Source organism: Lagenorhynchus albirostris, chromosome 7 (assembly GCF_949774975.1).
Source record: "Lagenorhynchus albirostris chromosome 7, mLagAlb1.1, whole genome shotgun sequence".
Taxonomy (NCBI): domain Eukaryota; kingdom Metazoa; phylum Chordata; class Mammalia; order Artiodactyla; family Delphinidae; genus Lagenorhynchus; species Lagenorhynchus albirostris.
Genome location: NC_083101.1, coordinates 22524392 through 22539104, shown reverse-complemented (window position 1 = coordinate 22539104; position 14713 = coordinate 22524392). Strand labels below are relative to the sequence as shown.

Sequence of the window (14713 nt, the reverse complement as noted above, 5' to 3'; positions counted from 1 at the left end):
GAAGGCCAAGTAAGGGCACAGCAGGAAGGCAGCCATCTGCAAGCCAGGTAGAGAGGGCTCAGCAGAAAACCAAACCTGCTGCTACCTTGATCTTGGACTTCCAGCCTTCAGAACTGTGAGAAAATATATTTCTGTTGTTTAAGCCACCTAGTCTGTGGTACTTTATTATGCAGCCCTAGCAAACCAATACAGGCACTTATTAAACATGGCATAAAATATGTGCCAGGGATTTCCCAAAATGAAGTTAAATGGAAAAAAAATCAGGCTTGTTTTGCAATTGAGGGTATTGATGACACATAACTGTATTTTGTAAAATCTGTTCATCTGTTTACACATTCTATAGAAGTCTAACCATCCAGGAGAGAAGCTAGTGTGTGGTTACTTGAATTTTATATCGTCTTTGCTACAGAATTCACTGATGAGTAGGGTTGCATGAAATTACATCCATCCTATGGCTCAGATGTTGTACCACAAGATACAGTGAACTGCTTTAGACAGATTGTATTGAGTTGATTCTGCAAAACTCTTAATATTTGAAACACAAAACTCTAAATATCATATAATATTTCCAAAGCAGAAAGAAAAAAGTGTGGACAGTATCTCTGCTTGTGTACCAAGTTATATTTTCCCCTCACTTTTCCCTGTTTGATTTGTCACCGTCTTCTGAAAGAGCCCTCACATCTGTCTTCCCACCCAGACTGACTGTCACTGCCTTCATTCAAATCCTTATAATTTCTGGCACATCCTATTAGCCACTGAGCTAAACCTTTCAAAGCGAATGAACTGCTGTTGGTGGGGATGTAAATTGGTGCAGCCACTATGGAAAATGGTAGGGAGGTTCCTCAAAAAGCTAAAAAAAAATGTTTTCATATGATCCAGCAATCCCACTCCTGGGCATATACCCAGACAAAACTACAATTCAAAAAGATACATGTACTCCTATGTTCATAGCAGCACTATTTCCAATAGCCAAGTCATGGAAGCAACCTAAATGTTTGTCGATAGATGAATGGATAAAGAAGATGTGAGATAGATCTACATCTATATCTATATACATATACATATACAACGGAATATTACTCAGCCATAAAAAAGAATGAAATAATGCCATCTGCAGCAACACGGATGGACCTAGAGATTATCATACCAAGCAAAGTAAGTCAGAAAGAGAAAGACAAATACCATATGATATCACATATATGGGAAGCAGCTGAATTGCACGGGGAGATCAGCTTGGTGCTTTGCGACCATCTAGAGGATGGGATAGGGAGGGAGACACAAGAGGGAGGGGGATAAGGGGATATATTTATACATATAGCTGATTCACTTTGTTACACAGCAGAAACTAACACAACATTGTAAAGCAATTCTACCAATAAAGATGTTAAAAAATAATAAAATAAAAATAAAATACAATACAAATGAACATATCTACGAAACAGAAACAGACTCACAGAGAGAACAGACTTGTGGCTGCTAAGGGGGAGGGGGTGGGGAAGGAAAGGATTGGAAGTTTGGGATTAGAAGAGGCAAACTAATATATATAGGATGGATAAACAACAAGGTCCTATTGTATAGCACAGGGAACTATATTCAATAGCCTGTGATAAACCATAATGTAAAAGTATATGAAAAAGAATATATATATGTATAACTGAGCCACTTTGCTGTACAGTAGAAATTAACACATTGTAAATCAATTATACTTCAATAAAATTTTTTAAAATAGATTTTTAATTAATTTTTTTAAGGGAGTGAAATGTTGGGGAATGGTTAAGGAGCACAGTCACTTGAGTTAGAGTCCCAGCTCCACCTAAATGTGTGACCTGACCCAAATCTAAGCCTCAACTATTCATGATTAAAATAGAGGTAATTAGTAGCAGTACTCTCCTCACAGCACTGTTAGAAAATTAAGTGAAATAAGTAGAAAGCATGTGGCAAAGTACATAGTAAAATACTCAGAAAATATGGGGTGTACTATGATTAATCTTTTAGAATCCATCACCCTACAACGTTTTGTCATGCTCTCTTATGCAGAATTTCTTTATGCAGAAATTCCAAGATTTTCCCATGCTGAGATTTCTTGTCATCTATAATATGAAAACAATAGGCCTGTTGAATGTTCTGTTTCAGACAGCACAGGCTTCTCCTGCCCAAGTCTCCTCAGTGAAGGGCCCCACGCTCCCTGTTTGAAAATCCCGGTCCTAACTGACATTTCCCAAGTCCCCACTAAAATCCCTTCTCCATAATACCCTCTGCTCCAACTTCTTTTTCCAAAGCACCAAACTCATCTTAACAATCCTTCAGTGGTCTATTCTGGTTCAGGAGATGAAGCCCAAACGCTGTGACATGGCCCACAGCACCTTGGTCAAATGCCTCAGCCTCCAAATTCTCATCTCCAGCCATGAGGCCCAGCCCACAGCCTGGCAAATGGCAGGAGCTCAGCAAATGTTTGTTTGCTGAGAAGAGAACCTGAAAAACTCACACCACAGGCCCGAAGGCTTGCTTCTCCTCCATCTGCATCCGTGTGCTGTGTTGTTTCCTCCGGGGGCTGCCATAACAAATGACCACAAATTGGTTCTCTCACACATCTGAGGCCCAAAAGTCTGAAATAAAGGTGCTGGCAGAGCCATGCTCCCTCTACAAATTCTATGGAAGGATCCTTCCTGCATCTTTCAGCTTCTGGTGGCTCCTGGTGCTCCTGGGCTTGTGGCTGCATCACTCTCATCTCTGCATCCATCTTCACGTGGCCTTCTTCCCTGTGTCTGTTCTGTGTTTGTGTGTCAAATTTCCCTCTCTTTCTCTTATAAGGACACTAGTCATTGGACCCAGGACCCACTCTAATATCATTTTGAGCTCCTGAACATAATATCAATAATATCTGCAAAGCCCCTAGCTCCAATAAAGTCACATTTGCAAGTACCTGGGGTTAAGAGTTGGACATATCTTTTTGAGGAACATGATTCAACCCACTACAACTTTCAAGGGTTAGGGAGGTCGAGGAGGGAGGTGTGACTGGAACACAGAGAGCTCTGACCATGTTCAGGAAGGAAATGGGATGTTCATTTGCAGTTCAGAGATCAAAGCTATCTGGGTACTAAGTATGCCATCTGGCAAGATCTCCTGAACCAGCCCAGGGTAGCAGGGGAGCAATGTTTTCTGCCCAGCTGTTTTGTTTCAGATCCACATGTTAATGGTATGGGTTTTTGCTTTGGAACTGTGGAAGACTATTTATTAATAAGGCAAATTAGAGGAAAGAAAAAAATCACATAAATCCCTACATTCTCACATCTTTTTTCCCCATGTTTAGGTTTTAGTTTGGGTTTTTTATAATAGGTAATTTAAAATTAAACCTGCACATAACTTAGAGTTTATAAGGTTTGTTATAAAAAGGAAAATAGATCACAAAACAAAAATAGCAATTCATAGCTCCCTTCCATCTCCTGCTAGTCAAAGACAACCACTCTCAAATCTTTCAGCTGATTCTTTAAGCATCTACTTCCATATATTCAGTACCAGGCTTATAGTAATTGCTCTTGCTTTGTCAGCTTCAGATGTTGTTTATCAGCCGGCTGGTGCCTTGGCCTAGATGGCTCTTCACGTCTCCCCCACTTCCACCATCACCACCACCACTACCACACACACACCACGCACACACTCACCCACGCACACATACACACACAATCACACGCTTCCTATTGCCTTGTACTTTTGACATGCTTGTATATTAATTTTAGTTAGATCAAGAGTCAGTGTTTACATTATTCACAGTTGAGGCCAGAAGTATGCTGCTTTTTGCTTTGTTTTCTAGATATTTATCACTAATACATTTTCAAATTTTTCTGCATTGTCTAAATCTCCTCTCAATATTCTATTAATGCTTCTTTTGGAGCCCTGACTTGTTTTCACCGGTTCAGTTGTTTCCTGTGCCTGCCACACACCTGCTGTCCTGGGCTCTCCCCTGGCCCTCACCTGGAGGATTCCCTTCATCCCTGTCTCCCACGGGATCTCCTGTTTCCCAGGCCCCCATCTTCCTTTTCATTTGTTTACCCTCGTTGTGATGGAGCACTTCCTCCAGTATCTTCCTAAGAAAGGATGTCAATTCCTAGAGACCCTGAAGTTCTGAAAATATCTTCAGTCTATTTCATATTTAATTGATGTGCTGACTGGGAATAAAATTCTAAGTCAAAAATAACTCTTTCAGAATTTGTAAGAAATTGCTCCACTGATTTCTAACTTTCTCAGTTGCTACTGAAAAATCCACAATCATTCTCTGCCAACATCTTCTCCCAACCACCCACCTCTACCTCCAAGTTTATAAGATGTTCTCTTTGTCCCCATGGTTCTGTCATTTCATGAGGATGTAAGGACCAGCCAGAAGCAGGAAACCAACCATACTCCCAGATGGACATTTTTAAGACTTTTAAATAAAGGAACTAGCTACATAGGCCATGATGAAAAGAACCAGGGATTTGCAGACACTTTGGGACCAGCAAGTACAGAAAGCTCTCAGCACCCTTTGATGTGAGGGGCCAGGAAAGAAGAAAGAAATATCTGTAACAGATTCTGTCACGTGCAGCAGCTCTAGACAAAGGATTGCCCAAGGGAACTGTAGCAACAGCAAGAGTAGCCACTTTTAGGACTATGTATAATCTTGTCATAGCTGGGGTCATCTGGTCGTGATGGCAGAAAAACCACATTTTTGTCCTCACTCACGTAATCTCCCCAGTGGCTGCTTGGTGCTTGCTGGCTGTATACTGGCCTCTGGCTTATCAGATACTCCTTCCTATATTTATATATAACAAAGGCTTTCTTTTTGCTGAGGAAGAGGGTGTGCATTAGCTGTGGACACAGGAAGGAGATCAGTTGGTAGAACCTAGTCCTTGCAATTTAGTTGGAGAGTCCAGCTGTCCAGCAGGGACGAAGTACAGCTCTTGGGCCGCTCCCCCAGGGCCCTGCACAAAGGCCAGTTTGGGCAGGAAAGAAATAGACAATGGGATGCTGAGGAGAGTCCACGGCTGCTGTGGGCGGATCAAGTGTGATCTCTCTGATTGAAGAGCGTGGCGCGGGACACCAGTGGGGAATTCAACACACATACCTCACAATGCCGGTCTAATTTGTAGATTTTATCAGCACAAATTTCCTGAGGTGGAAGATGTAGTGATGGCGAAGGTAAGGTCCATTGCTGAAATGGGAGCTTATGTCAGCTTGCTGGAATACAACAACATCGAAAGCATGATTCTTCTGAGTGAGTTGTCCAGAAGGCGTATCCGTTATATAAACAAGCTCATCCGAATTGGCAGGAATGAATGTGTGGTTGTCATTAGAGTGGACAAAGAAAAAGGATGGACTGATTTTTCAAACAGAAGAGTTTCTCCGAGGAAGCAATCAAATGATCAAATGTGAAGATAAATTTACCAAATCCACAACTGTTTACAGCATTCTTCGTCATGTTGCTGAGGTCTTAGAATACACCAAGGACGAACAGCTGGAAAGCCTGTTCCAGAGGACTGCTTGAGTCTTCGATGACAAGAGACCCGGATACGGCGCCTATGATGCATTTAAGCACGCAGTCTCAGACCCATCTATTTTGGATAGCTTAGATTTGAATGGAGATGAACGGGAAGTACACATTAACAATATTAATAGGTGTTTAACCCCACAAGCTGTCAAAATTCGAGCAGACAGTGAAGTGGCTTGTTATGGTTATGAAGGCATCAATGCTGTAAAAGCAGCCCTGAGAGCAGGTCTGAATTGTTCTACAGAAACCATGCCCTCAAGATTAATCTAATAGTTCCTCCTCGGTATGTAATGACTACAGCCACCCTGGAAGGAACAGAAGGCCTCTCTGTCCTCAACCAAGCTATGGCTGTCATAAAAGACAAGACTGAGGAAAAGAGGGGCGTCTTCAGTGTTCAAGTGGAGCCCAACGTGGTGACAGATACAGATGAGACTGAACTTGCAAGGCAGCTGGAGAGGCTAGAGAGAGAAAACGCAGAAGTGGATGGAGATTATAATGCGGAAGAAATGGAAGCCAAAGCCGAAGGTTAACTTTGTGGGCAACAGAGTCCAGTTTAAGGAACACAAAGCAGCCTTCCTGGCTGTTAACCCTAGACTTGAAAGTTTTCCAGTATTGAAAGATTCAAAGTTGAGTAGTTTTTATTTCGAAGTATTTAAATGTTCCGACAGACCAAAATGTGAAATGCCCTCCTAAATGTCAGCTGTTTTCACACAGTAGCTCTAACATCTTGAGCATTTTTTCAGGGAGTGGCCTAATTTCACTAGAGACAAATCTTTAAGAACAGTCATAAAACGGGGCGTGTGATTTCCATTTCTGATGTCTCCAGATTGGCACCCCTCTGTGTTCAGTGCCTCCACGAGCCTTACCAGGGGCACCCAAAGCAAATGGTCCTAACCTTTCTATATAAAATGTATCAAGCAAACATTAAATAAATTTCTGGGATATTTTAAAAAAAAGAAAGAAAGAAATAGACAATGGGACTTGTATCTGGAAGGCCTTAAAGGCTCTTCTAAGTAGGACACAAATGGGCAGGCCATGAAGGAAAACATCCTTCAAAGGACCCAGGATAGGCCAAGGTAAGTCCTGATAGAGCGTCCGCAAGCCCCTATAGAAAGATCTTGGTATGAGCTAAAGAAAGGTACCCCTTATATGGAGACAAAGAAAAAGATGCCCTCTCTGGGCAGGTCTAGCCCTGTGGGAATACCGTTTGGTGAGCAGAACAGGGCTGGGTGCCAGTCCCCATTCACTCCTGGGGTCAGGTGCCTTTGTCAAATAGGCAAATTTATAATTACGTAAAGTGGCCCTGGGTCCTCTTTTAGAGATTAAATATGACACATTTGTCAGGGTATGGACCGTGACCAATAGGGCATGGTGATGCCAGGAAAAGAGAGGTCTATTGTCACCATCCCAGAGCTGACTCAGAGTGAAATAATAAATTTTTGGAATCTAAAAATGCAGAGATGAATGATAACCAACTTATCAGACCCAAGAAAGATGAATCATAAACCAGCAACAGGGAAAGCCAAGATGTTATCAGAATTACACCACAAACAGAATTCCCAAGACACCACCAGAATTCCACCCAGTCTCCCCATTCCCTATTATGTCCTTTACTTTGAAACAAGCTTCACTTACGCTCATAAGAGTGTTGTTCTCCCGATGAGGCCACCAGAAGCCTGGAAAGGACCCTGCTAGCTTTCTGGAGCAGTACCTACAGAGCTGACTGCAAGGGCACAGGAAACCCATAGCTCCCTCGGATACCTTGAGAAAGGGTGGGATGGAGGAGAAGTTTTTGGCAGAGCAGATAGAGGGATGGATTGGTAATCCCCAGATGGGGCTGCAGAAGCTACAAAGTCTTGGGTGGAACAGTTTCAAGGCAAAGTAATGTCTGGTGACCCTGGTTACCCTGGTTTTCAGAAACATTGGAACATGTTCCATTATGCTTCCGAGGACGCTTGTGGCTGTAGGGACTTTGGCAAACCACCAGTGCACGCCTCTTACTGTTCCTGCCTCATCTTCCCAGGCCCTGAAAAAAAGGTTTTATAAGGAGCTCACTTTCCCATTCTGGACAGTTTATCTCAGCTAGGAATAAAAAATACCCAGAACAGTAGGTCATAAGTCTAGGTTCTGTGGGCAGCCCCCACTGTGGCATTGCATTTAACATCTTGTTGCAGCTCCACAAGGACACTGGGGAAATTTCCAAGAACTTGAAGGCCTTGACCTTCCCCAGTAATGCACATTGGAATCCCAGAGACCCATTCAGGAAGATCATAGGTCAAAACTATTTTCGTAATGATACTAAGGTAGCATGCCTTTTTCACTGCATTGATGTTTAAACTGATGGTACAGAAGCAATGGTAGGTAAAACTGCTGGTATAAATCAAGGCAGGGACACCAAGAGGTCCAAGTAGACTAGTATTTCTTTACTGCCACATAGTCACAAGAGGAAAAGCCAGTTTCACTTTAAAATGTCTTTGATAAAGCAGTAAAAAGTATTAATTTCATTAACTCTTGATTCTTTTTAATATTCTGGGTGATGAATTTGGCAGTATGCATCAGGTTTGATGCATTCCAAGGTAATGTATTTGTCTCCAAGAAAAGCACTTGTGCAATTTTGTGTTTCAAGAACTAGCTACTTTTTTTTTTTTCTCCACAGAACATGATTTTCCCTTGAAAAATTAGCAGAAAGACACATGTTCTTATTCAGATTTGGGTGTTTGACCGACATCTTTGTGAAAATTAAAAAAGCAAATCACGAAAAACAACTGACAGTACTTGTTGCCAATTACAAAATTTGAGCTTTGAAGCAGCACTTACAATTTTGGAAAATTTGTACCCGTACCTTGAACTTGACAGCTTCCCAGTACTTAAAGACTTAACTGTCTTTAAGTTACTTACATTTGCTTTTTCTGAGATTGCTGTTGACGTGAATACTTGGGATGCTTTGATGTTGTATAATAAAATGTGTCAACATTTGAAAGATCTATACAACTTGGTGAAGCAACATAGTAAAGTCACGATTGGGTAAGAGATCCATTTAAAGTGCGAAACAGCCCAGTATGTTCTTCGTGTACCTGAGTATGGAAGCTATTTGATATAGTTTCAGATTTCACATTGTAACTAACCTTTAAGAAACTACCACTTATATTTGTTGCAGTATCAAAGAAGAATAAAACTGTCTGAAATGACTACTAAAACACTCCTCCCTTTTCCAACTACTTATCTGTGTGAGGCTATTTCATCCTCACATACTTCAAGCAAAAGAGCCTATCACAGCAGAGTTCTTGCAGAAGCATATGTGAGAATCCAGCTGCTTCTATTAAGCCAGACATTAGGAGGTTTGCAAAAATGTAAAAAAATTCCTCTCTTCTCACTAATTTTTTATCTTGGAAAATATAGTTATTTTAATTAAAATATGTTACTTATCAACATGTACCAGCTTTATTATTTTAAATGAATTAGTAAATAATTAAAAATTTTAAATATGGCTAGTTTTCATTAAAAGGTACTATATATGTTAATATATAATACTATGTTAATATGTAATAGGTTTATTACAGTTATTTTTAAATGACTTAAATAATTAATAAAAATTTCTGACTTCTACTTTCTAAATATGGTAAATTTGCCTATAGAAACAAAAGCTAGTTGGGGTCCTCAATAATATTTCAGAGTCTGAAGAAGCCCTGAGACGAAAAAATATGAGAAACCCTGCCCTCGAGTATGATCCAAGGCAGCGTGGTTGAGGCTTATGCACTGGACAGGTTCATGGAAGAGGGCAGAGAAGCAGTAAAAGTGACTTTCTTAAACAAAGCCAATCTAGAAGTTACTATTCCTGCTCACATCCTATTGGTCAACACTCAGTCTCACGGGCACGCCCAGCTGCCAGAGAGGCTGGGAAACATAGTCTCCACCTGGGCAGCCGAAAGAGAAGAATTAGAGGTCTCTGCCTTACTCCTAAATCTGGACTTTGTTGGCATTAAAAAATACAATTCTCTGAGTTGGTTTAAAGATAGTCGTGTTACAGGGACTTCCCTGGTGGCGCAGTGGTTAAGAATCCATCTGCCAATGCAGGGGACACAGGTTAAAGCCCTGGTCTGGGAAGATCCCACATGCCGCGGAGCAACTAAGCCCGTGCGCCACAAATACTGAGCCTGCGCTCTGGAGCCCAAGAGCCACAACTACTGAAGCCCGCGTGCCTAGAGCCCGTGCTCTGCAACAAGAGAAGCCACTGCAACGAGAAGCCCACACACCGCAACGAAGAGCAGCCCCCGCTCGACGCAACTAGAGAAAGCCTACGCACAGCAACGAAGACCCAACACAGCCAAAAATAAATAAATTTATAAAAATAAAGGTAGTTGTGTTACAGTGGCCAGCACTGCACCGGCTGAGGCTCACGTGGACAATGTTTGGGCAATTCAGGAGCTAATAGTTTGCAATCCTGTGATTCAATTGGCTCAGCTAAGGCTGGCTCAGAATGTGGCATTTATAGTGTGCACAAGAGTATATAACACCTGGACCTGAGGGCTGGCCAAGCAGACAAGAACAAGTAGATATAAACACTGATACTATGCAGTCAAAACCACTCAGTCTCCCATGATCCACCAGGGCTCATGTATTGTAACAATGATAATAATAATAGCATCGAGGGAATGTGGGTGGAGAAGGGACCCTCACCACAGATTTCAATGTGTCTTCTACCAAAGAGGAGACTAGCTGCCTCAGAGGACCGTTGCCATCCTTGAGAGAAAAATCTTTCTCTCTTGTTCACTCCAGGATGACCTCTTAATAGCAGTATGTTGGACCAGCTACCAGAGCTCCAGGGGAAAGTGGGTGCAGAGTGACTTCCTCTGAGCCTAAAGCACTGCAGGTGGGACCAGTCATCATGGGATTGTGAGCCCAGACCATGTGGCTAACACTGGACAGCTGACCCGCCAACCGCAGCAGTGACCCAACAGATCCCCAGCTCAATTCACACAAACAAATCACTTCTTTTCATCTTAGTTTCTTGGTCTTTAAAATGGAGGCTAAAAAATGTGTTCCATTCATAGGGTTGCTAAGGAAATCAAACAAGATATAATTTGTGAAACGCTATGCACCAAAAAGGAAAATGACCAAGTTTGAGTAGCCAGTTGTCATGGCTACTACCTCCACTTGACACACCTGAGGGATCGTTAGGTCACTTATGATTTCTTGTGTTCATATGTCCTCTTCCTTGTCACCCAGCTTTGTTTTTTTAATTTTTATGTTTAATTGTGGTAAAACACACAAAGCATAAAATTTACCATCTTAGCCATTTTTAAGTGGACAGTTGGTGGTGTTAAGTATATACATATTGTTGTACAACCAGTCTCCAGACATTTTTATCTTGCCAAAATGAAACACTACCCATTAAATTAAACTCTCCATTCCTCTCAAAATTCGTTTGAAGTAATCCTTTCCCTCAAGCTTCCAGAGCCATGATCAGCTAAAGCTGATATGCCACACTGCCCCAGGACTTTTCTTCACCTTCCCATAATTTACTCATGAACACATGTTATGTTGAGCTGACCGTAAGACAGGTTCTTAGCAATGCTCTGAAGCTAAAAAAAAATGTCATTATTCTCAAAGTTCTCGCAGTATGTTTTACAAGTGTGTCAGTAATCAAGTGTGATTCAGTGGTTATAAATGATACAGTTAAAGTCCATACAAGGTGTAGAATCAGCACAAAAGAAGAAGCCATCAATGTGTCAGGGAGAGGAATGCACAGGAAACAGGTGAGGAATGTTATTAAAGGTTTCCTGAAGGAGAAGTTCTTCAATCTGGGATTTTAAGAATGAAGGGGTAGGAATTCCTCAGAGATAACAGTGGAAAAGTTTTGAAATACAAACAGTTCAGTCTAATATGAAGTATTTTTTTGTCTAGCGTTTTCTCATCAATTGTCTAATTCACCACAGAGGTTTGAAATGATGACAATTTCAGGCAGGAAGTTTAACAGAGTTGGGCAGGGTGGTGATGACAGTGGCAGACCAGTGAAGCAGACGATTTTTGCAGAAAGACATGAAAATTCCATCTCTGTAGGTGACCCCTACCCCTACCATGCACACATTCTTCTAGGGACCAATATTCAGAATAAAAACAAAAATTATTTGTAAAATTTGGGTTTAAAATGTCTTCGTCTTATGATGTCTTTCCTTTCTTTGTTTCTCTCTCTTGATCTAGAGCTTGAAAATCAGTAATTCCTTTTCTGATATATTTTCAGTTTTCATGTTTGATTTCAAAGCTTTAGTCCTGTTTATATTGCTAAAAAGCCTACCAATTGTGCAGAGAGAGTTTTTTGAAAAAACTATTCTTATGTTCTTCAATGCCATTTTTAAAAATCAATCTTTTTAGAAACAATTCCTAAAATCATATTTTACCAATAGTCATTTCAAACATATCTTTTAGATATATCCCAAGTTAACTACTGATTAATGAAGAATTTAACTACTGATTGACTTTCCTTTTTGCCTAAGTACTCTAAGATGTTTATAGGATTGCTCTCAATTATTCCAAACACAATGAGATATTGAAAATCAGCACATTACGGCTTAAGTGTAAAGAGTTATTTCTAGTACAAATCCTAGAGATGTTTTGAATGAAGGGTCAAAATATTTACAGACCTGTATATTTTAAGATCCCTTGTATCTTGCAATTGTAGTAATAGCTTCCATCTCACTTCAAAAGAAGGGATCACCCAGGTAAAGGGAAGAGTGAAGTCAGAGCTGGGATCTGTCTTGGAGAAACAGTCCCAGGGACTTGGGAAGCACTGTCAGCTTCAGAAGGCCAATAGCCCCGGGACGTCTCAACTTCTGAGGCAGAACTTACCTGAGTTCCATCCTTATCTGTCTTAGCTCCCAGGGGCTATAATTCAGAGGCTGCATTCCACAAAAGAATCCTAAACCCAAGTGAAATAACCCTGAAATGTCATGCCACTAGCACACACCTGAGGGCAGGATAAACATATGGCCCAGGTAAACATAACAAGAATTGTACACAAGCCTAAAGTAGGTCTCCCTTCACCTTGATTTTCTTTTGCTATGTCTATGACATAATTTTAATGACAAATTAAAATTCAACAGAATGCTGAATGAGGACAAAGTTGTAATCTATTTGGAAAACCAGAGATACTCGCTTTTATGTGTATACACACTTGGGGGAAAAAAAAAAAAAGGATGAAAGTTTCCCAGATGTTGTGGACCAGGGGCAAACATCCAGTTGCTTTCAATTACTGGAGAAGCAGGAGAGCGTTTTGACAGAGCATCTCCATGTATAATTTAAATTCCATGATTCAGGGAGTTTAATTAGACGAAGGAAAAATGCCCTGTACTAATTTGTTTCATCATTGATCTCTCCAATTATAGTCTTTAATATGCCAGGAAATCTTATAGTCCGTAGGATGCAAAGTATATAAAAGCCTCATTGGGTTTCTTTTTATTCCATTTCCTCCTTTAGCATCAATGTTTCCATACTTGATTAATTGTAGCCAAAGTAAATATTTTAACATATCTCCCTCCTGAAATATAAAGTAACACAAATGGTTTTTTTGAAGTGACCGTTTTTCTTTCTCATTCTGTGATTTTAGATTTTCTTTTCTGTTTCAGATACTAGAGCATCTGTTTTAAATATAATGCTTTTGGTTTTGAGTTCCCTCCCACATTTTTGTTAAGTGATACATCTGCTTAATGGTTCATCTTGAATTGGTTCGTCTTGAAATGATGTCTGATTCTTTGAAATATGAAAATATAGATGAGGAAATGACCATATTATTCATATTTAGAATACTATGTTTATGGATATACACATTTATGGTAAAAGATTTAAGACATGCATGAGAACGTCAGGACACAAGCTAGCTCCCAGGAGGGAGGGAAGAGAAAAGATGGGCTTCTGCTGTATCACTAACATTTTATTTCTTTAACAGAATAAAATATCTGAAGCAACTACGACATATTATTAAATCTGGTGTAGGGTGTAGGGCCATTAACTGCCACAAGAATAGTCACAGAAACCTTAGGAATAAAGCCGATGCTAAATTCACATGAACTGTAAAGGTATAAAACATGAAAACAATGAATACCATAAGGTAGAAGGTATCGTGATACAACAGGAAAAGACCTGGCTTTGAATTCCAGCTCTGTCACTTTGTAGATACAACCCAGGACAAGCTTTCCAACCCCTGTAAGTCACAACTTCTCTATTTGTAAAAGGAGTACAATAATATTTACTTTGTGGGTTATGAAGAGTCTTGTGTTGCTATACATGTAGAATGCAAAACTATTATCGGACCCTTACATAATCTTTAGAGATAGAGTGATGATCACTTTATCAATAAAGTTTTAAATTCACTTCTAAACTGATTTCTAGATTTATTGAATTTTTTAAAAATTTCTGACAAACAAATTTCAATATTCCTCACTGAAACACTTTATAAAGTAATCCAAGCAATGAGATGCTAGTGTGAAAATGGATTATGTAATAAGGGATCTGAATAGAGAGAAGAATTAAAATAGAATATGGAAAATGAAGCAAACTATATATTAAAATGGGGTACTGGGGATAACTCTCCTTAATTTTTTTTTTAATTTTTGTGGGAAAAAAAAGAGGAAGTCAATTGAACCACCTGACTACCCAGAGGGAAGAGAAAAGGAAAATTAATTATTTCTTTCACAGATGTTATCACATTTAACACTCTTAATAAAACTCAGAGGTTACACAAGCTAGTAAGTGGGAGAACTATTCTTCAAAACTAGGTTTACTTTCATTCTCAAATTCATACTTTCCCATTATTCTACAAAAGTATTTCCTTTCTGGATCTAATTCTGATCAACACAGAGTTGACTAAGGGGAGGTGATAATTATATACCAGTTTATAGAGCAAACCTGCTTATGAAATCTCTAAGTCACTACATCTTTGAATTTTTAAAAATGTTAATGTGGAAAAATGTACTTCCAATATTGAAAAAGATAGATTCTGCAAACTGTTCACTAAGGAATTTTTTTAGTATCGACCCTTATTTAAAAAGCAACTGTAACCACTGAAAAACAAATCAGAGTGCAGCCACTGTGGAAAACAGTATGGAGGTTTCTCAAAAAATTAAAAATAGAGCTACCATATGACCCAGTAATTCCACTCCTGGGTATATATCCAAAAAAATGAAACCACTAATTTGA

At 39.9% G+C, this 14713-nt stretch overlaps 1 pseudogene; it reads left to right on the top strand.

The window, feature by feature from the left end:
• The first annotated feature begins 2328 nt into the window (after window positions 1-2328).
• On the top strand, window positions 2329-6455 carry LOC132522595 (eukaryotic translation initiation factor 2 subunit 1-like; annotated as a pseudogene).
• Window positions 6456-14713: the final 8258 nt, after the last annotated feature.